Raw genomic sequence first — 21,554 nt, 5'->3', positions numbered from 1 at the left:
AACAAATTTGCATTAATCTAATTTACTGACCAGTGGGACTTCGGTCATCACAACCTGAGGAGAGACGATGGCCTCGTGGAATTATCACTGGACTATGAATCCAGAGAGCCAGGTAGTGTTCTGGAGAACTGAGTTTGAGTCCTGCCAGGGCAGATGGTGGTTTCTGAATTCAATAAAAATCTGGAACTAAGAGTCTGTGAATGACTGTGAATCCATTTTTTGAGAGGAAAACCAACTTGGTTCACTAACGACCTTGAGGGATGAAAACTACATGTGACTCCAGATCTACACAATGTCACTGACTCTTAACAGCCGTCTGGGAAATTAGGAATGAGCAATAAATGGTGACCTAGCTGGTGATACCCTCATCTAAGTATGGAAGAATTTAAAAAATACTGTGGTCAGATTGAAAGCTGATATACGTTGACTTCCAAGGCTGAGTCTTGACTCAAGTACCAATTAGCCTAGATCCCTCTGACCTTCTCATGCCAATTGACTTGGAGGTAATTCTCCCAGCCTGCACTGTAAGCTTGCGGATCACAGAAGTTAGAAACACTGTATGCTTATGGTGATAAACGTGAGCAATGTGTACAAACTCTACCTTTCAATGAACAGGAAATGAGAGCCAAACTCAGTGGCACGTTGGTAATTCAGCCTTGTTACTGAATGAATGGTGACACAGGACAGTAATGTAGAATGATTAAACCACAAAGTTATCAGTGGTCAATTGCTTCAAGACCTTGCTGTGTTGTAGATTACCCAATGAGCAAGATAAATTGTGTCAGGATAATAAAATGTGAGGCTGGATGAACACAGCAGGCCAAGCAGCATCTCAGGAGCACAAAAGCTGACGTTTCGGGCCTAGACCCTTCATCAGAGAGCTCTCTGATGTAGGGTCTAGGCCCGAAACGTCAGCTTTTGTGCTCCTGAGATGCTGCTTGGCCTGCTGTGTTCATCCAGCCTCACATTTTATTATCTTGGAATTCTCCAGCATCTGCAGTTCCCATTATCTCTGATAAATTGTGTCAGATTTGGCAAGGTGGGTGCAACACAGAAAAATTATCAGTGAAATAAGCCTCATGACTGAATGTGCTGTTAATTGGCAGAGAAATCTAATTAATCCCATTCACCTGCCCTTTCTGCTAAGCCCTGTCATTTTCTTTCCCGGTCAAGTACTTATCAAACTCTGTTTTGAATTTCACTGCAGTAACTGTCTCTGTCACCTTTTCACATGGTGTTTACTTGATAACAACTCTGACTGCAAGGAAGGAAAACTCCTGATCTCCTCTCAGGCTCTTTACCCAATTACTTTAAGCTTGTGTTCTTTTGCTACTGGGAACAATTTCTTCTTATTTACTCCATTAACTCTGTTCCTCTATTAAATCACCACTAACTTGCTCTGCTCAAAGAAGTAACACCTCTGTCTTTTCACATAACTGATACCTCATACCATTCTAGACAACCTCTCCACGCCTCACATCTTTCCAAAAGTGTTGTGCCCTTACCTCTACTTTTATGTCTGTCTTTCATAATGATCAATGTCCTTGTCAACCAAAATCTGTCTGACCAGATTCAAGTATATTCAATGACTCAGTGTCCACTGCTTTCTTGAGCAGAATTCTAAAGACTCACGACGCTCAGAGAGGAATTCATTATTGAATCCCTACAGTGTGGAAACAGGCCCGTCAGCCCAACAAGTCCACACCGAACCTCAGAGCATCCTATCCAGACCCATCCCCCTATAACCCCCCAAATCTACACATCCCTGAACACTATGGGCAATTTAGCATGGCCAATCCACCTGTCCTGCACAACTTTGGACTGTGGGAGGAAACCTACGCAGACATGGAGAGAATGTACAAACTCAACACAGACAGTCGCCCGAAGGTGGAATCAAACCCGGGTTGCTGACTCTGTGAGGCAACAGTGCCAACCACCATGCACCCCATCATAAATGGAAAATCCCTTGTTTCTAAACCACGTTCCCCATTTCTAGATTCCCTCGCAAAATGAAACAACCTTTCAGCATCTACTCTGTCCAGCCCCTTCAGAACCTTAGATAACAAAGTGTGAAGCTGGATGAACACAGCAGGCCAAGCAGCATCAGCTTTTGTGCTCCTGAGATGCTGCTTGGCCTGCTGTGTTCATCCAGCTTCTTACTTTGTTATCTTGGATTCTCCAGCATCTGCAGTTCACACTACCCCCTTCAGAACCTTCTTGGTTTGCGGTTTCCTACAGTGATTGAAAACATTGTGAAGAAATCTCAGGAGTATATGGTGAAAGTGGATCTCACTGCATTCCTCACTGCATTGAAGAATGCTCAGGCACATCAGTATCCTGGAAGTTACCATTGTCCAGAAACTGAACTGCACTAGCCATATGACTGCAATGGCTACAAGACCAGCTCAGAGACTAGCAATCTTGGAACGAATAACTCACATCCTGATTCCCAGTGATTAATGAAGGAAGAGTTGATCATAGGTAAAATAATCCACAGAGGCCTGTATCCCATCTCTAAGTCACCCTTTATTGACACATGGAGAGCCCATGACAATGATCCAGCTCTCAGAGTGAACGCTCCTGTTTATATGTCAGTCAGGCTCCCTGTTTGGACCAGATTCTCTGAAGTCTACCTGGCTGACCTGTTCATAATAACTGCAGAAACGGTGATCATTGGAGGTGAACGTTCAGGAGTGTGCTCAGAACGGGAGTGGTGAGTATTTAGGAGGACACCTCTCAGGATGGTGTCTATTAGATAACAACCACAGCCGGCAAGGAAAAAATTAGTCCAGATCTACTGAGATAATTCAGTTTGAAGCTGGATGAATACAGCCGGCCAAGCAGCATTAGAGGAGTTGGAAAGCTTGACGTTTCAGGTTGGGACCCTTCTTCAGAAATGGGGGAGGGGAAGGGGATTCTGAAATAAATATGGAGACGGGGGAGGCAGATAGAAGATGGATAAAGGAGAAGATAGGGTGAATAAAGCCAAATAAAATTGAGAGCTCAGGTTGTGGATCTTACAAAGGATAAAAACAGGTTAGAAACAGGAAAGGAGAGGTCACCCCGTTGGGATTTTTCTGTAGGCTTCCGAATAGTTCCAGATATGTAGAGGAAAGGATAGCAAAGATGATTCTCAATAGGACTGAGAGGGACAGGGTAGTTGTCATGGGGGACTTCAGCATTCCAAATATTGACTGGGAGCACTATAGTTTGAGTACTATAGATGGGTTAGGTTTTGTCCAGTGTGTGCAGGAGGGCTTCCTGACACAGTATGTAGACAGGCCAACAAAGGGTTAAGTCACATTAGATTTGGTACTGGGTAATGAGCCCGGCCAGGTGTTAGATTTGGAAGTAGGTGAACACTTTGGTGATAGCGATCACAATTCTGTTATGTTTACTTTAGTGATGGAAAGGGATAGGTGTATACCACTGGGCAAAAGTTATAGCTGGGGGAAAGGCAATTACGATGAGATTAGGCAAGATTTAGGGAGCGTACGATGGGGAAGGAAACTGCAGGGGATGGGCACATTAGAAATGTGGACCTTATTCAAGGAAAAGCTCCTGTGTGTCCTAGATAAGTATGTACCAGTCAGGCAGGGAGGTAGCTGTAGAGCGCAGGAGCCATGGTTTACGAAGGAAGTGGAATCTCTGGTCAAGAGGAGGAAGAAGGCTTATGTTAGAATGAGATGTGAAGGCTCAGTTAGGGCGCTTGAGGGTTACAAAGTAGCCAGGAAAGACCTAAAGAGAGAGCTCAGAAGAGCCAGGAGGAGACATGAGAAGTTGTTGGCGGATAGGATCAGGGTAAACCCTAAGGCCTTCTACAGGTATTTAAGGAATAAAAGAATGACGCAAATAAGATTAAGGCCGATCAAGGATATTAGTGGTAAGTTGTGTGTGGAGTCAGATGAGATAGGGGAAGCACGAAAAGAAGATTTTTCAACAGTATTCACTCTAGAAAAAGACAATGTTGTCGAGGAGAATGCTGAGATACAGGCTACTAGACTAGGTGGGATTGAGGTTCACAAGGAAGAGGTATTAGAAATCCTACAGAGTGTGAAAATAGATAAGTCCCCTGGGCCGGATGGGATTTATCCTCGGATCCTCTGGGAAGCCAGGGAGGAGATTGCTGAGCATTTGACATTGATCTTTAACTTGTCATTGTCTACAGGAATAGTGCCAGACGACTGGAGGATAGAAAATGTGGTGCCCCTGTTCAAGAAGGGGAGTAGAGACAACCCTGGTAATTATAGACCAGTGAGCCTTACTTCAGTTGTTGGTAAAGTGTTGGAAAAGGTTATAAGAGATAGGATTTATAATCATCCAGAAAAGAATAAATTATTAGGGATAGTCAGCACGGTTTTGTGAAGGGTAGGTCGTGCCTCACAAACCTTATTGAGTACTTTGAGAAGGTGACCAAACAGCTAGATGAGAGTAAACCAGTTGATGTGGTGTATATGGATTTCAGCAAGGTGTTCGATAAGGTTCCCCACAATAGGCTATTGTACAAAATGCGGAGGAATGGAATTGTGGGAGATATAGCAGTTTGGATCAGAAATTGGCTTGCTGAAAGAAGACAGAGGGTGGTAGTTGATGGGAAATGTTCATCCTGGAGACCAGTTACTAGTGGTGTACTGCAAGGGTCGGTGTTGGGTCCACTGCTGTTTGTCATTTTTAAAAATGACCTGGATGAGGGCGTAGAAGGATGGGTTAGTAAATTTGCAGATGACACTAAGGTCGGTGGAGTTGTGGATAGTGACGAAGGATGTTGTAGGTTTCAGAGAGATGTAGATAAGCTGCAGAGCTGGGCTGAGAAGTGGCAAATGGAGTTTAATGCGGACAAGCGTGAGGTGATGCACTTTGGTAGGAGTAATCGGAATGCAAAGTACTGGGCTAATGGTAAGATTCTTAGTAGTGTAGATGAGCAGAGAGATCTCGGTGTCCATGTACACAGGTCCTTGAAAGTTGCCACCCAGGTTGACAGGGCTGTTAAGAAGGCATACAATGTTTTAGCTTTTATTAATAGAGGGATCGAGTTCCGGAGCCAAGAGGTTATGGTGAAGCTGTACAAAACTCTGGTGCGGCCGCACTTGGAGTATTGTGTACAGTTCTGGTCATCGCATTATAAGAAGGATGTGGAAGCTTTGGAAAGGTGCAGAGGAGATTTACTAGGATGTTGTCTGGTATGGAGAGAAGGTCTTATGATGAAAGGCTGAGTGACTTGAGGCTATTTTTAGAACAGCTTGTACTGGTGCCTACCAGGGAGGAGGCAATTCTGGATCTGGTGTTGTGCAATGAACCGGATTTGATCCGGGACCTCAAAGTAAGGAGCCATAATAGTGACCATAATATGATAAGTTTTAGTCTGCAATTTGAGAGGGAGAAGGGAGAATCGGAAGTGTCAGTATGGCAGTTGAATAAAGGGAACTATGGAACTATGCGGGAGGAGCTGGCCAAAGTTCAATGGTACAATACCCTAGCAGGAATGGCAGTGGAACAACAATGGCAGGTATTTCTGTATATAATGCAGAACGTGTAGGATCAGTTCACTCCAAAGAGGAAGAAAGATCCTAAGGGGAGGCAGGGGCAGCCGTGGCTGACGAGGGAAGTTAAGGACTGTATAAAGATAAGTATAAGGGTAGTAAGGGAATGGAATGCTTTGTCTGCAACGGTAGTAGATTCGCCAACTTTAAGTACATTTAAGTCGTCATTGGACAAGCATATGGACGTATATGGAATAGTGTAGGTTAGATGGGCTTCAGATTGGCATGACAGGCCAGCACAACATCGAGGGCCGAAGGGCCTGTACTGTGCTGTAATGTTCTATGTTCTAAAAAACAGGAGATGTCCTAGCAGGCCTGGGAGAGAGAGGCTTTGAGTTGGGGTAGGCTTAATTGGAGTATTTTGAGATGCTGGCGCATTGCAGCGAGTGTGTATTCCAAAAGTCGCACCGAGAAACAGTTCTGTACGACTAAAGTATACATTTAAACCTTCCAAATTTGGCCCCAACTGTGACGACTTCTACAATCAGAATGTTGCTCTCCTACAGAAGCATTTCTCACTGCGACTTTTGAAATACACACTCGCTGCAATCCGCCGGCATCTTCCTGTCTTCTATATCCTAACTTCTCCTTCAGCCATCTTGTATCTGCCTTCCCCTGTCTCCCTATCTATTTCAGAATCACCTTCCCCTCCCCCATTTCTGAAGAGGGGCCCCGACCCGAAACGTCAAGCCTTCCTCTAATGCTACTTGGCCGGCTGTGTTCATCCAGCTTCACACCGTGTTATCTCAGATTATCCAGCATCGGAAGTTCCTGCTAACTCCAGATCTCCTGTCAGGTTCTTTACACAATTATTTTAAACTTGTGGTATTTTGCCAATGGAACAATTCCGTCTTATTTATTCCATTATTACTGTTCCTCTACTAAATCACTTCTCTACCTTCTCTGTTCGAAGAAGTAACATTCATTATGGGAGGTGTGATCACTAAGGAGGACATGATCACTTCGGAAGGGTTGATCACTTGGAAGGATTAATCACTGCTGCGAAGAAGGGGCTTGCAGGTGCTAGGGGTTGCTAGGCAGTGAGGAGAATTCAAATCATTTCAACATCTCACTTGAAATCTTTGTCAATAGATATTGGCTTAGGATGTTCTGCAATGAATAAAAAGAAAAGTTGCTTGTGTAAAGAATATGGAACACAAGGAAAATGATATTGGCTAACAGCTTTATCAAAAAGCTGACTGTTATTGAGGATGTTAAAAGTGATGCAGAGGGTAGGGAAGTAATGAATTCCAGAGGTTCTGGGTACAGTATCCAAAGCAGGGGATGAGTAACTTTTAATTCACATACTTGTATGCCCACATAGGTGTTTATTGCAAAGCCATTTGCTTTTTTCTGTCCAGCTGTTAGAAAGATAATTGCAGGGCATGTGTTTCAAGGTGTGTGAGAGTTTTTGACCTTCAGCAAACATAAACTTGGGAAGACAAACCAACAGCCCCTTCTGAGGAGGAGAAGCCTCTTCATTCATGGCAGTTTATAAGAGAACAATAATACCATAGTAACAGCTGAACAGGAGGCTACAGCCAACATTGTATCATATTGTCATGGTGACCAAATGGATCCTGTTTCAGAAATCCGGTTTATATGTTTCTGTGGGATTTTAGTGTGGGCTGGGAACTTTACACCGCCTCAGCAGTACATCTCTGCTTTTGTATTACAGCCATCTCGAAGTGAACACACTTTACTTCCTTTGTCTTTCTCTAAACCTTTAACCCTCTGTCAATCTTTCTCTTCCTACCTCTTTCACTCTCTATCTGCTTTTCTATCTGTGTGTGTCTGTATGTGTGTTTGTGCTTGTTTGTTTCTGTCTGTGCATGCGCATCTATTCGTGTGTGTTTATGTGTCTCTCTAGTTTTGGTGGAAGTGGCAGTGCTAGAGGATAAACCAGTGTACAGAACAGGTACTGTTCATGAAAACCTAGAAGTCTTATTGCATTGATAACAGTAAGTACAGCTACATTGAGCATATTTATTAGATCTGAGGGAGCTTGCACAGATTTGTCTGCTCCTTCTGAAAGCTAGAGTAGTATTCCCTGCAGGTGACATCATTAAAATGGGGCGAATCAATGTAACATGAACATCAATCATTTCAAAACTTTATGCTCTAGGTGCTTGTGTGTGTACCTCTCTCAATCATGTTTTGCTTCTCTCAGTTTCAGTTTTTTGTATTCAGTCTCTTTTGCCATCTTCCAGTTTATCTTACTGTCTCTTACCTTTTTGATTTATTGTCCCTCTTTGTCTCCTGCTCTGTTTTTCTTTTACTCTGTCACTCATGCCCTGTACTCCCATCACTTTATGTCTTGGTCTCATTGTCTCATTACCTCCCTCTCTGCTGCTCCCTATATTTTTCTCTCATTTTGTTTCTGTCTAGAATTACCTATCTAGTTACTAGAATTCTTTGAGGATGTAACAATCAAGATAGAAGAAAGGGAAGCAATGGGTGTATTACTATTCGAGTTTCAGAAAGAATTTGATATGATGCTGCCATGCATTAGGCTACTTAATAAGATTAGGGTCCCTGTTGTTGGAGGCAATATATTAGCATAGTTTGGCTAGCTAATAGAAGATGGAAAGTTGGCATAAGTGGTGCATTTTAAGGCTGGCAACCTGCAACTAGTGGAATGCCACAGGAGTCAGTGCTGGGGCTACAATATTAATGACTTTGATGAGGAAAATGAAAGCACTGTGGCCACATTTGCAGATGAAACAAAAATACTAGAAAGGCAAGTGATGAGAATGATACAAAAAGTCTGTAGAAGGATATAGATAGATTAAGTGAGCAGGCAAAATCTTTGCGGATGGACTATAATGTGGGAAATTGTGAGGTTGCTTACATTGGCAGGAAGAATAGAGAAACTGAATATTACTTAAATGGAGAAAGACTGTAGGCAGCTATAGAACAGAGGGATTTGGGAGTCCAAGTGCATGAATCACAAAAAGCTAACACCCAGGTTCAGTGGGAAACAGGGAAGATAATGAAATGTTGGCTATTGTTTCAAATGGATTGGGATGTAAAAATAGGGCGGTTTTGCTAAACCTGTACACAACACAAGTCAGCCCATAGTTAGAATACAGTGAAGAGTTTTGTACCCCTTATCTAAGGAAAGATAAACTGGCATTGGAGATATTCCAGAAAAGCTTCGCTAGGCTGATAGCAGTTATGGAGGGACTGTCTTATGAGGGGAGATTGAATAGGTTGGGCTTGAATTCATTGGTGTTTAGAAGAATGAGAGGTGACCTTGTTGAAACATACAAAATTATTAGGGGACTTGACAAGGTAGAAGCAGAGAGGTTGTTTCCGTTGTGGGAGGGTCTAGGACCAGAGGGCATAATCTCAACATTTGAGGTTGCACACTAATGATGGAGCTAAGGAAGGTAGTGAATCCCTGGAATTCTTTAAGACAGAGGACATCGAGGCTGGGTTGCTGAGTACATTCAAAGTTGAGACAGACACATTTTTAATCATTAAACACATAAAGGCGAAAAGGCAGGAAAGTGGAATTCAGAATTACCAGGTCTGCCATGATCTCATTAATGGCTGAGCAGACTCAAGCTCTCAGACTCTGCAGTGAGAGGTAGACTCAATGACCGATTTCTGTGCTATGTCGTATGGTCTCTTTTGTCTCTTTTTTTTAACCATGCTCTTTGCCTGCATTTCTTTTTCCCTCTGTGTCTCCCCTGTGCTCATTTGAACTCAATCTGAAATCCACCTTTCTATTTATCCAGAGAGGCAGATTCCCAACTGTAAGACAGACATGTTTCAGCCACTCATTTCCTGGAATATTTCAGGCTGGATCTGTTTCACCAATGCTTCATCTGATCCCCAGCAGAGAGCACCACAGCATGCTGCATTAATTCTAAGTCAACAATGCAGTGTATATGAGTCAAATTGTATACTCCCAGCCCACACTTTTGCATCCTCATGGAGTTTTGACAAGTTGACTAAGTGACATGGATAATTTAATCAGTTACAAAGTCGGAACAAAGTGACTGCTATATTTATCACACGAGTGACAATGCTTCACTGTTTAGTTATGTTGTCTGTCTCAATGGTTAGTGATGTTACGTGCTGGTTAATGATATTGTCTTGCTATCAGAGATGCTGTCTCATTGGTCAGTGCCGTTGCCTTGCTAGTTAGTGAGATTGCCTCACTGTTCAGCAATGCTGTCTTACTGGTTGGTGATGATGCTTTAGTAGTTAGTAATATTGTTTCTTGGGTTAGTGATGTTATCTGAGTTGGTAAGATTGCCTCACTGGTCAATGATTTTGCCTTGGTGGTTAATGATTTTGTCATCAGCTAGTAATATTGACTCACCAATTAATTATGTCTCATTGGTTAGTGATGTTGCCTCAGTAGTTAGTGATATTACTTTGCCGGTTAGTGATGTCGTCTCACTGGTTAGTGAGTTGCCTCAGTAGTTGGTGATGTTACCTTGTTGGTTAGTGATATTGTCTCACTGGTTAGTGACATTGTCTCGCGGGTCAGTAATATTGTCTCCAATAGTTAATGGTATTACCTTGTCAGCTAGTGACGTCTCACTAGTTAGTGAGGTTGTCTCGCGAAGTAATTTTGTTGACTTGCTAGTTAGTGATGTTGCCATGCTAGTTAGTGATGTTGCCATGTCATTAAGTAATGTTGCTCTCTGATGAAGGGTCTAGGCCCGAAACGTCAGCTTTCGTGCTCCTGAGATGCTGCTTGGCCTGCTGTGTTCATCCAGCCTCACATTTTATTATCTTGGAATTCTCCAGCATCTGCAGTTCCCATTATCTCAAGTAATGTTGTGTTGCTGGCTCGTGATGTCGTGTCTCTGGTTAGTGATGTTGCCATGCTGGTTAATGATTTTGCTGGTATTATTGATGATATTTCTGCCTTTCCAGCTTGGCTTAGGTTGCAGATGAACCTTATTCCTTCCCATTTGATTACTCATCTTAACAATGTTTGAAAATGACTTCTCTGTCACACTGATACCTTTTACCAGGTTTCCAATTTCCAATATTGATTAAAGTACAGTTACAGCTTGTCCTTTCAGCCTCTCAGATGGAGGTTTGCCATTGGCTTGTCCGAGTGTTGTTTATGCTCCTTGTGGTCTCAATTACTCGAAGTGAGTATCATGCATGACAGTGTTATTTTGTGCTTCTTTCTGTTTCACATCTCTGCATGTAGTTTCATGTCGGTCCCTGAGGGGTGTGATCAGATTAACAATAAGGCAATGTTGAGATCTTCCTTTGTCCCTGTGCATTTCCTGGAAATGAACTGGGTTATCACATTTTATTCTTTTAAGAATCCCTCATTCATTGAGTACAGCTAATATTGTTGAGATGATGATTGTTGCTCTCAAAACCTTTCAAATAGAAGGGAACATTGAGGAGTGTTCTGTTACTATGAGAAACCATTTCTTATTACATGTTATTAAAACAAATGGCGAGTGAGTCATTGTTTGAGGGGAGTACTTCAGTGGCTGTCATTACCACTTCCTGCTGTGTTCTTCTCCACTTCTTGCATTCATTATACATGGGTCCCATTCTTTCTATGTCCTTGTCAAAACTTGTCCAGTACACAAGTGATCTTGCTCTGCAATCACACCTCTGTGTCCCCGTATGGCCTTCGTGTATGATTTAGACGATCTTGCTGCGTTGCCGTAGACTATAAGAAATAGGAACAGGAGTAGACCATTCAGCCCCTCGAGTTGTAATTTGCCATTCAGTGGGATCATGGCTGATTCATGGATTTAGCCATTGATTATTCTGGATCTGGAAAGCTGAACCGCATCTTCAAACAAAATGTATTCTTCGAGAGAGCCTACGACCATGATGTTGATGTCCCATAAGGTTGGTGCATTCTATCAAAACACTCTTGGGTAACTCACTGAAAAAACATTTGTAACTTTTCGCCTTTGCTCATCTTGCTCAGATTTTGGTCTTATCTCCAGTTTAGTGGTCTTACATTCACGAGGTGGTGAACCTTTAAAACTGTGCAGTTTCCATTTCGTGTTTCTGCTCTGTTTATAACCAGGATGTAGCAACAACCTGAATCATTTCCGATATTTCATACTGAAATCATAGACAAGAGGACTCAAGAGGAACCTCTGCTGGACTGTAATTGGGAGGGTTTAAACTAGTTTGGCAGGGGTTGGGAACCAGAGCAGCACATCTGAGGGGGGAGGGGGCGTAGTAGTAGATGAGGCAGTGGCAGGATGCAGTGAATCTACCAGGAAGGTTTTTCATGTGATGGAACAAAGGGATCGGTTAAAATATGCTTGATTTAACACAAGGCATGTCAAAAATAAGACTGACGAGCCTATAGCATGGATCAGTACTTGGGACTATGATGTTGTGGCCATAACGGAGACTTGGGTTTCACAGGTGCAGAAATGGTTGCTAGATGTTCCAGGGTTTAGATTATTTAAAAAGAACAGGGGTGGGGTAAGAGGAGGGGGTGTAGCATTGCTAATCAGAGAGTGTATCACAGCAGGAGAAATGAAGTTTGCCGAGCAAGGTTTGTCGACTGAGTCAGTATGGGTGGAAGTTAGGAGCAGCAAGGGAGCAGTCACCTCATTGAGGGTTTTCTACAGACCCCCAAATAGCAGTAGGGAGATCGAAGAACTCATAGGCCGGCAGATTGTTGAAAAGTGCAAACGTAGCAGGGTTGTTGTTATGGGTGACTTCAACCTTCCCAGTATTGATTGGAACCTCCTTAGTGCAGATGGTTTGGATGGAGCCATTTTTGTCAGTTGTGTTCAAGAGGGTTTCCTTACTCAGTATGTGGACAGGCCGATGAGGAGAGAGGCCATTTTGGATTTTGTGCTCAGCAATGAGCCAGGACAGGTGTCAGATCTCGTGGTGGGAGAACACTTTGGCGACAGTGACCACAACAGCCTCACATTTACCATAGCCATGTAGAGGAAAAGGAGCAGTTACCAGGGGAAGATATTTAACTGGGGAAAAGGAAACTATGATGCTATCAGGCAGGAGTAGGAAAGTACAGTTTGGGAGCAATTGTTTCACAGAAAGGGCACAGCAGACACGTGGAGACTGTTTAAGGAGCAGTTGTTGCGAGTGATGTATAAATTTGTTCCTCTGAGACAGGTAAGAAGGGGTAAGATTAAGAAGCCTTGGATGACAGGAACAGAGGTGCTTCTCGTCAAAAAGAAAAAGGCAGCTTACAAAAGGTGGAGGAAGCAAGGGTCTAGCACAGCTTTCGAGGATTACAGGCTTGCTCAGAAGGAGTTCAAAAGTGGACTGAGGAGGACCGCTAGGGGGCACGAAAAATGCTTGGCAGGAAGGATTAGGGAGAACCCGAAGGCATTTTACTCATACATGAGGAATAACAGAATGATCAGGCAGAAGGTAGAGCCGATCAGAGATAGTGTAGGGAACTTGTGTGTGTGGTCTGAGCAGATAGGGGAAACCCTAACTGAGTTTTTTGCTTCGGTTTTCACTAAGGAAAGGGACCTTGTTGTAAATGAGAACTTTGAGGAGCAGGAAAACAGGCTTGAACAGATCGAGATTGCGGAAGTTGATGTGCTGGAAATTTTGGCAAACATTAAGATTGGTAAGTCCCCAGGGCCAGACCAGATTTATCCTAGCATGCTTCAGGAAGCGAGAAAGGAGGTTGCTAAGCCACTGGCGAAGATCTTTGCTTCCTCACGCTCCACGGGGAGTCGTACCGGAAGATTGGAGGGAGACAAATGTTGTTCCTCTTTTCAAGAAATGGAATAGGGAAATCCCTGGAAATTACAGACCAGTCAGTCTTACGTCTGTGATCAGCAAGGTTTTGGAAAGAATTCTGAGGGATAGGATTTATGACTATTTGGAAAAGCAGAGCGTGATTAAAGGGAGTCAGCATGGCTTTGTGAGGGGCAGGTCATGCCTTACAAATCTTATTGAGTTCTTTGAGGAAGTCACAAGGCAGGTTCAGGAGGGTTGAGCAGTGGATGTGGTGTACATGGACTTCAGCAAAGCATTTGATAAGGTTCCCCACGGCAGGCTCATTCATAAAGTCAGGATGCATGGGATGCAGGTTGATTTGGCTGTCTGGATTCAGAATTTGTTGGCTGACAGGAGGCAGAGAGTGGTTGTAGATGGTAAGTATTCTGCCTGGAGGTCAGTGCTGAGTGGTGTCCCACAGGGCTGTGTTCTTGGGCCTCTGCTCTTTGTAGTTTTTATAAATGACTTGGATGAGGAGGTTGAGGGGTGGGTTGGTATGTTTGCTGATGACACAATGGTTGGAGGTGCCGTTGATAGTATCGAGGGCTATTGCAGGCTTCAGCGAGACATTGACAGAATGCAGAGCTGGGCTGAGAAATGGCAGATGGAGTTCAACCTGAATAAATGTGAAGTGATGCATTTTGGAAGGTTGAACTTTAATGCTGAATATCGGATTAAAGGCAGGATTCTCGGCAGTGTGGAGGAACAGCAGGATTTTGGTGTTTAAGTGCATAGCTCCCTCAAAGTTGCCACCCAAGTGGATAAGGTTGTTAAGAGAGCATATGGTGTTTTGGCTTTCATTAACAGGGGGATCAAGTTGAAGAGCTGCGAGGTTTTGCTGCAGCTCTACAAAACCCTGGTGAGACCACACTTAGAATATTGTGTCCAGCTTTGGTTGCCCTATTATAGGAAAGATGTGGAGGCTTTGGAGAGGGTGCAAAGGAGGTTTACCAGGATGCTGTCTGGACTGGAGGGCTTGTCTTATGAGGAGAGGTTGACTGAGCTCAGACTCTTCTGTCTGGAGAGAAGGAGGAAGAGAGGTGACCTGATCGAGGTGTCCGAGGTAATGAGAGGCATGGATAGAGTCGATAGCCAGAGACTTTTCCCCAGGGCAGGATTGACTGTCATGAGGGGTCATAGTTTTAAGGTGTTAGGAGGAAGGTATATAGGAAACATCAGAGGGAGGTTCTTCACCCAGAGAGTTGTGAGCGCATGGAATACTTTGCCAGTGGTAGTCGTGGAAGTGGAGTCATTGGTGACATTTAAGCGACTACTGAACATGCACATGAACAGCAGTGAATTGAGGAGAATGTAGGTTAGGTTATTTTATTTTTGGATTAGGATTAATCCACGACACAACATCGTGGGCCAATGGCCCTGTGCTGTGCTGTACTTTTCTATGTTCTATGTTCTCAATCTTGTTGCATTTGGCTGTGGGCTGCTTCAGTATCTGAGGAGTCCCAAATTGTGCAAGCATTAATGAGCATCCCCTCTTCTGATTTTGATGGACGGAAGATCATTGAAGAAGATCCTCGGGCTCTACCCTCAGGAGCTCCTGCAGGGATGTCCTGGAGCTGAGATAATTGACATCCAACAGCTACAACAATCTTCTTATGTTGAAATATAAATCGAATCAATTGGAGAGGTTTTCTCGCATCCCATTGACACAAGTTTTAGTAGGTTCCTTGATGCCTCATTTAGTCAAATGTAATGAGATGTACAGGTCTGCCACTGTCAGTTGAGAGTCACTGAGCAGGTTATTGCTGAGCAGGGCTGCATAATAGCACTCTTGATGACAGCTTCCATCACTTTCCTGATAAGCAAGAATAGACTGATGTGCTGTAACTGTTGAGTTTGTGTTTATTCTGCTTTTTGTGGATAGGGTGTATCTTTTCCACATTGTTCGGTAGATGAAAGTGTTGTAGCAATACTGGAACAGCTTGGCTAGGGTAGTGGCAAATTTTGGAACATAATTCTTTGGTATTGTTGTTGGAATCTTCCATTTGCCTTTGCAATACACAGTGCCTTCATTTACATGTATGCCTAGTGCTATTCCTGGCATGCCCTCCTGAACTTTCCATTGAACCAGAGTTGTTCTCTTAGCTTGATGGTAATGGTTGAATGAGAGGTATGCCAAGCCATGAGGTTGCAGATTGTGCTAGAGTACAATTTTGCTGCTGATGATGGCCTACAGCACCTCATAGATCCCCAGACTAGATTTGTTTGAAGTCCACCTCAAAGAAGGATTTTTCTCTACAATGACTCTGTGATTTCCTTTACCAATATTGCAAAGGGCAGATGCATCTACAGCAGTTTGTTTGGTGGAGATGAGTTCATGAAGGGTTTGCCCAATTATCTATTCCCTCAGCACCAACTGCAGGCCCAGTCTACCAGCTGTGTCCTTCAGGGGTTAAGCATTGTACTGAGTTAGAGCTTGTCCTTGCTAAGTCACCAGGCACAAATCGGCTTCAGCCAAGTTAGGGTGAAATATGGCATGTCTGCAAGCACCCTGAAAGGCAATATTGCAACCACTTTCTACTGCAGAGACTGAGGTGAGAACTTTGCTGGGCTAGCATATATGGAAAGGGAATATTTATTATAAAGCGTGTGGAGCCTCTGTTCACACTCTGATCCAGCCCTGCATGGCAAACTGCGATGCGGTATAAATGATGCCCAGACTTACATTTGTAGCAAATTCCTCAGCCCCTGTCAGTGTTATCATTGCCCTGCACACAGTTTCAGTCCGGTTGGAAGAGCTGGTAAATTTCTGTGACCTCCATCTTATCATAAACACTGCCTTAAACATTGGTCCTGGTTCTGCTGAAGTAGGGGAGAGGTGGAAAATCACCTGATGCCAGGTGCCAGCTCTCTGACACCACCTCCTACCGCTCCCTTGATCATGACCCCACCACCGACCACCAAAACATCATCTCCCAGACCATCCAGAACCTCGTCTCTTCAGGTGACTTCCCAACCACCACCTCCAACCTCATCGTTTTCCAAACCCGCACCGCCCATTTCTATCTCCTTCCCAAAATCCACAAATCTGACTGCCCAGGTCAACCCATTGTTTCTGCCTGCTCCTGCCCCACTGAACATATCACCACTTATCTCGACTCCATTTTCTCCCCCATTCCAGGAACTCCCCACCTATGTCCATGACACCATCCATGCCCTCCACCTCCTCCAAGGTTTCCAATTCCTTGGCCCCCATCACCTCATCTTTACCATGGGCATCCAGTCCCTATATACTTGCTTTCCCCATGCATCTGGCGTAAAGGACCTCCATTTCTTCCTGTCCCGCAGGTCCGACCAGTCCCCCCCCACTGACATCCTTGTCCGCTTTGCTGAACTCATCTTCACCCTTTTCAATTTCTTCTTCAATTCCTCCCACTTCCTACAGACAAAGCATGGCCATGGGTACTCACATGGGCCCAAGCTATGCTTGCTTCTTTGTAGGATATGCGGAACAATCCCTCTTCCAAAGCTACACTGGGCCTATCCCCAGCCTCTTCCTCCGTTATATCGATGACTGTATCAGCGCCGCCTCATTCTCCCACGAGGAGCTCGAACAGTTCATCCACTTCACTAACACCTTGCACTGCAACTTTAAGTTCACCTGGATCATCGCCGATACCTCTCTCTCCTTCCTGGGCCTCTCTGTTTCCATCTCTGGCAACCACCTGGAAACTAATATCCATTTCAAACTTACCGCCTCCCACAGCTACCTAGGATACACCACCTCACACCCACCTTTTTGCAAAAATGCCATCCCCTATTCCCAATTCCTTCACCTCCGCTGCTTCTGGTCCCGAGATGAGGCATTCCACTCCTGGGCATTCAAGATGTCCACTTTTTCAAGGACTGCAACTTCCCCTCCACAGTGGTCGAGAATGTTCTCAACCGCGTCTCTTGCATTTCCCGCAACCCCTCCCTCACACCCCCTCTCTGCAATAACAAAAACAAGTCCCCTCGTCTTCACGTACCACCCCACCAAACTCCAGATTCAGTGCATCATCCTCCGATACTTCTGCCATTTACAATCCGACTCCACTACCAAAGACGTTGTTCCCTCCACACCCTTACCTGCCTTCTGGAGGGATCACTGTCTCCATGACTTCCTTGTACGCTACACACTCCCCACCAGCCCCACCACTTTCCCCTGCAACTGCAGGAAGTGCTACAGCTCCCCCTTCACCCCCATCCTAGGCCGTAGGAAAACCTCCCACATCAAATAGATGCTCACTTGCACATCTGCTAATGTGGTATATTGTATCCGCTGTTCCCGATGTGACCTTCTCTACATCAGGGAAACCAAACGGAGGCTTAGCAACTGCTTTGTGGAATACCTACGCCCAGATTGTGACAAACAATTGCAAGTTCCAGTTGTGAACCACTTCAACTCTCCCTCCCACTTCTTGTTCAACATGTCCCTCCTGGGCCTCCTCCAGTGCCACAATGATGCCACCCAAAGTTTGCAGGAACAACACCTCATATTTCGCCTAGGAACACTGCAGCCCAGTGATATCAATGTGGACTTCACAAGCTTCAAAATCTCCCTGCCCCTGACTGGTTTCCGAAACCAGCCCAGCTTGTCCCCATCTCCCTCACCTGTCCGTCCTTTCTCCCACCTATCTACACCTCCCACCTCAACCCCTACTTCCACCTCCTACCTACCAGCCTCATCCCCGCCTCCTTGACCTGCCTGTCTTCTCTGACTGGCCAATCCCCACCTTAACTCCCCACCTACACTCAACTTTACTGGCCCCATCCCCGCCTCCTTGATCTGACCGTCTCCTCTCCACCTATCTGCTCCTCTATCTATCTTCCATCACCTCCTCCACTCTCTCTCTCTATTTATTTCAGAATCTCAGTCCCCTCCCCCATTTCTGAAGAAGGGTCCAGATCCAAAACGTCAGCTTTCCTTCTCCTCTGGTGCTGCTTGGCCTGCTGTGTTCATCCAGCGCTATACGTTTTTAACTCACAATTGATGTATGTGTTGCCAACCACAAAGTATTTTACTTGATGTGGCAATGCTTATATTATCTCTCATAACACGAGATGCTGGGCATGGCTAACATGGTTTCTAAGGAGCCGACAGACATTCATTACTGTTGGTTATGACCTGCAATGATTACATTTGCACATACACAACTATTGGACTACTATGAGGCTGTTGGTCCAGCAGAGGTGCGTGTTCCCAGCAGCTGCCATGCTTCAGGTGATCCTCAGTAAGATGGAACTTGAGGCTTTTATACCCTTAGGTCACATGTTACACCAAGGTGTTGAAATTTAAAAGCATGTCCTTTAGAGGTGTCCTGACTGCAAGCCACATCACCCTGCAGCACAAGTCGTTTAGGCCTGATTCCTGACTGGATGACAAGCCACCGCCAATACCTTGGCAATGATCCAAAATATTGAGAGCTGTGAGATTGCACCATAAGACTAGTCTGGAGATAATACAAATCCTGTCCGAATAGTGATATGGTAGAATGTAATTATGCTGTTAGATTGATGAAAATCCTTATTACACCTGTCCTGCAATTGTAATTATCACTGTGCTTGGCTGCTGATGTAAAGGATTTTATGCTCCAATTAGTGGGTTCATTACTTCAGAGAAGTTTTATTTTATTTTTCCTGTTGAAAGTAATAAAAGTTTCTAAATTCAGAAAGAAAGGACCAGAGTCAGTTTGGAGACAAGAACACTAATTAAGACAGTGAATGGAACACCAGTAGTTTAAATAATCAATGACCTCTGGATATCTGACTGACTGCAGCACAAAGAGAATAAGGACTTGCCTATGAAAAAAGCATTGGAAACACAGTTATGTGTGTGTGGGATATGGGTGTATGTGTGTGGGATATGGATGAATAGAGAGGGTGTTGGTGTGTGTTGGGTATTTGTTTATGTTATCATGGACAATTTAGCGCGGCCAATTCACCTAACCTGCACATCATCGAACTGTGGAAGAAAATCAGAACACTCAGGGGAACCTCAAAGGGACTCCACACAGACAGTTGCCTGAGGATGGAATTGAACCCAGGTTCCTGGTGCTGTGAGGCAGCAGTGCTAACCACTGAGCCGCCATGTTGCTTGTACTTGCCCCTTCTTGGTGGTTGTATTGCTTTATCATGTTAACATGACAAAAACTATGTATGATTTGACAATCTGAGATCTCAATTGGATATTTCATTTCCCCAGTTTCTTGCTTATTTTCTCTGGGCCTCAGAACCAGGCTTTTAAGGGTTCATCTGATATTAGTAAGAGAATTGACACATGGTCTCCTGGTTGAAACTTTCAGATCCTGGAATATTTGTCTGCTTTTTGTTTAATCACCATGTGGGATATTTTCAAGTGTTCCTGGTCACTTGACAGGCTTGCAGCAGTTGGTCTTATATCTCTGCTATGTATTCAACATGGAACTATCCTTCTCCTGCTCTATGGATTTCTCCATGTTCAGTTTCAGAGGCTCTCACACTTGGTGCCCACAAACTGATTCAGAGTAAACCAGTTGGACTGATTGAGTGAGTCCCTGATGATGAGCAGAAGAAAATTTAGTGCTTTATCCCAGACATGGAGGGATTCACAGAAGTGTGCTCTGATCATTCTTTCCGGGATCAGGTGCTCCTGTTCGGCCCACTGTGATGAAGACTGAAATAAAAACTAACACTGAGCCATGTCACCATTGTCCATGACTTCCTGGAATTTAGTCCATAGGCTAGCTGGTTTGCTATGAATGGATCATTTCATATAAAAAATTGCAATAATCCCATCCCCCCCGGTGTTTTGATGGATTTGGTTCTCCGGGAAAGAGCCTCTAGAAAATGGGCAGCTACGCCCATGATGGTGAGAATATACTTGGGGGAGGAGGGGTGGTGGTCGCCACCTTTTGTAGGGGCCTTACACAGTTGTCACGACCTTTGATCATCTATGGATAGATTGAACATTAATTCCAACATGTCTTCATTAAGAAAGGAATGATGCAGCCAAAGTAACATTCATTGACTGTCTGATTATCACACATAACAATGTATCAATAAACTTTCAAAGGGATGGAAAAGGGACAAAGGCACTACAAACTGAAATGTAACAGTGAGAGGGTTTGGGGATGGGGGGATTGTGGAATGCTAGGGGAGAAAAGATGTTGACAGTTCACTTTAAGTGATTCTGAACGATCAACATCCTTTGTCCATCAGCACTTCATCCAGTCAGTACAGAGTACAAATCTCCATTCTCACAACAAAATGAGAAGTCATGAACTTCTTCAGAATGTGTAGGTTCGACCAGTATAGATTAACTAAAGGCAAAGTTAGCATGGACTAAATAACATCAGAAAGCTTTGGAAAAGCTGAAGGCTATTCAAATAAGTGAGTCTGTTATGGCAGCTCTGAACTTTAATCAACCCTTAAAGTAGCCATTGAAGAAAGTGACATTAAGGTAGGAGCTGTCCTCCTTCAATAGCTGATTCATAGAATCTTTACAGCGTGGAAGCATGCCATTTGGCCCATTGAGTCCAGATCCTCTGAAGAGCATCCCACCCAGACCCAACCCCCTCCTCTATCTCTGTAACTCTGCATTTCACATGACTAATCCACCTAATCTGCACATTTTTGGACTGTGGGAGGAAACTGAAGCCCCCTAGGAAACACACACAGACATGGGGAGAATGTGAAAACTCCACACAAACGGTTGCCTGGGAGTGGAATTAAATACGGGTGCCTGGCACTGAGATCTGAGATAGAATGACCAACTGAGTACTTTTCAAAGTGAGAAAACTCAACAAGCATCAGAGATAACAAAATGTGAAGCTGGATGAACCCAGCAGGCCAAGCAGCATCTCAGGAGCACAAAAGCTTCCGGAGGGAGGAGGGTAACTTCTTCAGGTTAGGCATCCCTGGAAGAGGCTTCGCAGTGAGGTTAAAATTGTATCAGAGATAATGGGAACTGCAGATGCTGGAGAATCCAAGATAACAAAGTGTGAAGCTGGATGAACACAGCAGGCCAAGCAGCATATCAGGAGCATAAAAGCTTTTGTGCTCCTGAGATGCTGCTTGGCCTGCTGTGTTTATCCAGCTTCACTTTGTTATCTTGGATTCTCCAGCATCTGCAGTTCCCATTATCTCTGAAGCATCAGAGATAGCAGTCCATAGTAGGGAAAGAAAACCTTGGCTTACTTTCTGGCTGTGAAACACTGTGAGCTATATATCTGAAATAGGTATCGAGAAACCAAAGTCTGGCAAATTGTTATGGCAATGGATTAGAACCCTGAATTGCAAATGTGCATGGTG

The 21,554-nt window shown here is 44.2% G+C and overlaps 1 protein-coding gene across 1 annotated transcript in view; it reads left to right on the top strand.

The window, feature by feature from the left end:
* The first annotated feature begins 7,427 nt into the window (after positions 1-7,427).
* LOC125458709 (gamma-aminobutyric acid receptor subunit alpha-3-like) overlaps positions 7,428-21,554 on the top strand; it is a 287,238-nt gene continuing 273,111 nt past the window's right edge. Inside the window, exon 1 of the mRNA XM_059651519.1 lies at positions 7,428-7,501. The gene's annotated coding sequence lies outside the window, so the exon portion shown is untranslated. The remainder of the gene's footprint in view (positions 7,502-21,554) is intronic.

This window comes from Stegostoma tigrinum, chromosome 15 (assembly GCF_030684315.1).
Source record: "Stegostoma tigrinum isolate sSteTig4 chromosome 15, sSteTig4.hap1, whole genome shotgun sequence".
NCBI classification, from domain to species: domain Eukaryota; kingdom Metazoa; phylum Chordata; class Chondrichthyes; order Orectolobiformes; family Stegostomatidae; genus Stegostoma; species Stegostoma tigrinum.
The sequence above is the reverse complement of the archived record's forward strand: the minus strand, read 5'-3'. Positions and strand labels throughout refer to the sequence as shown.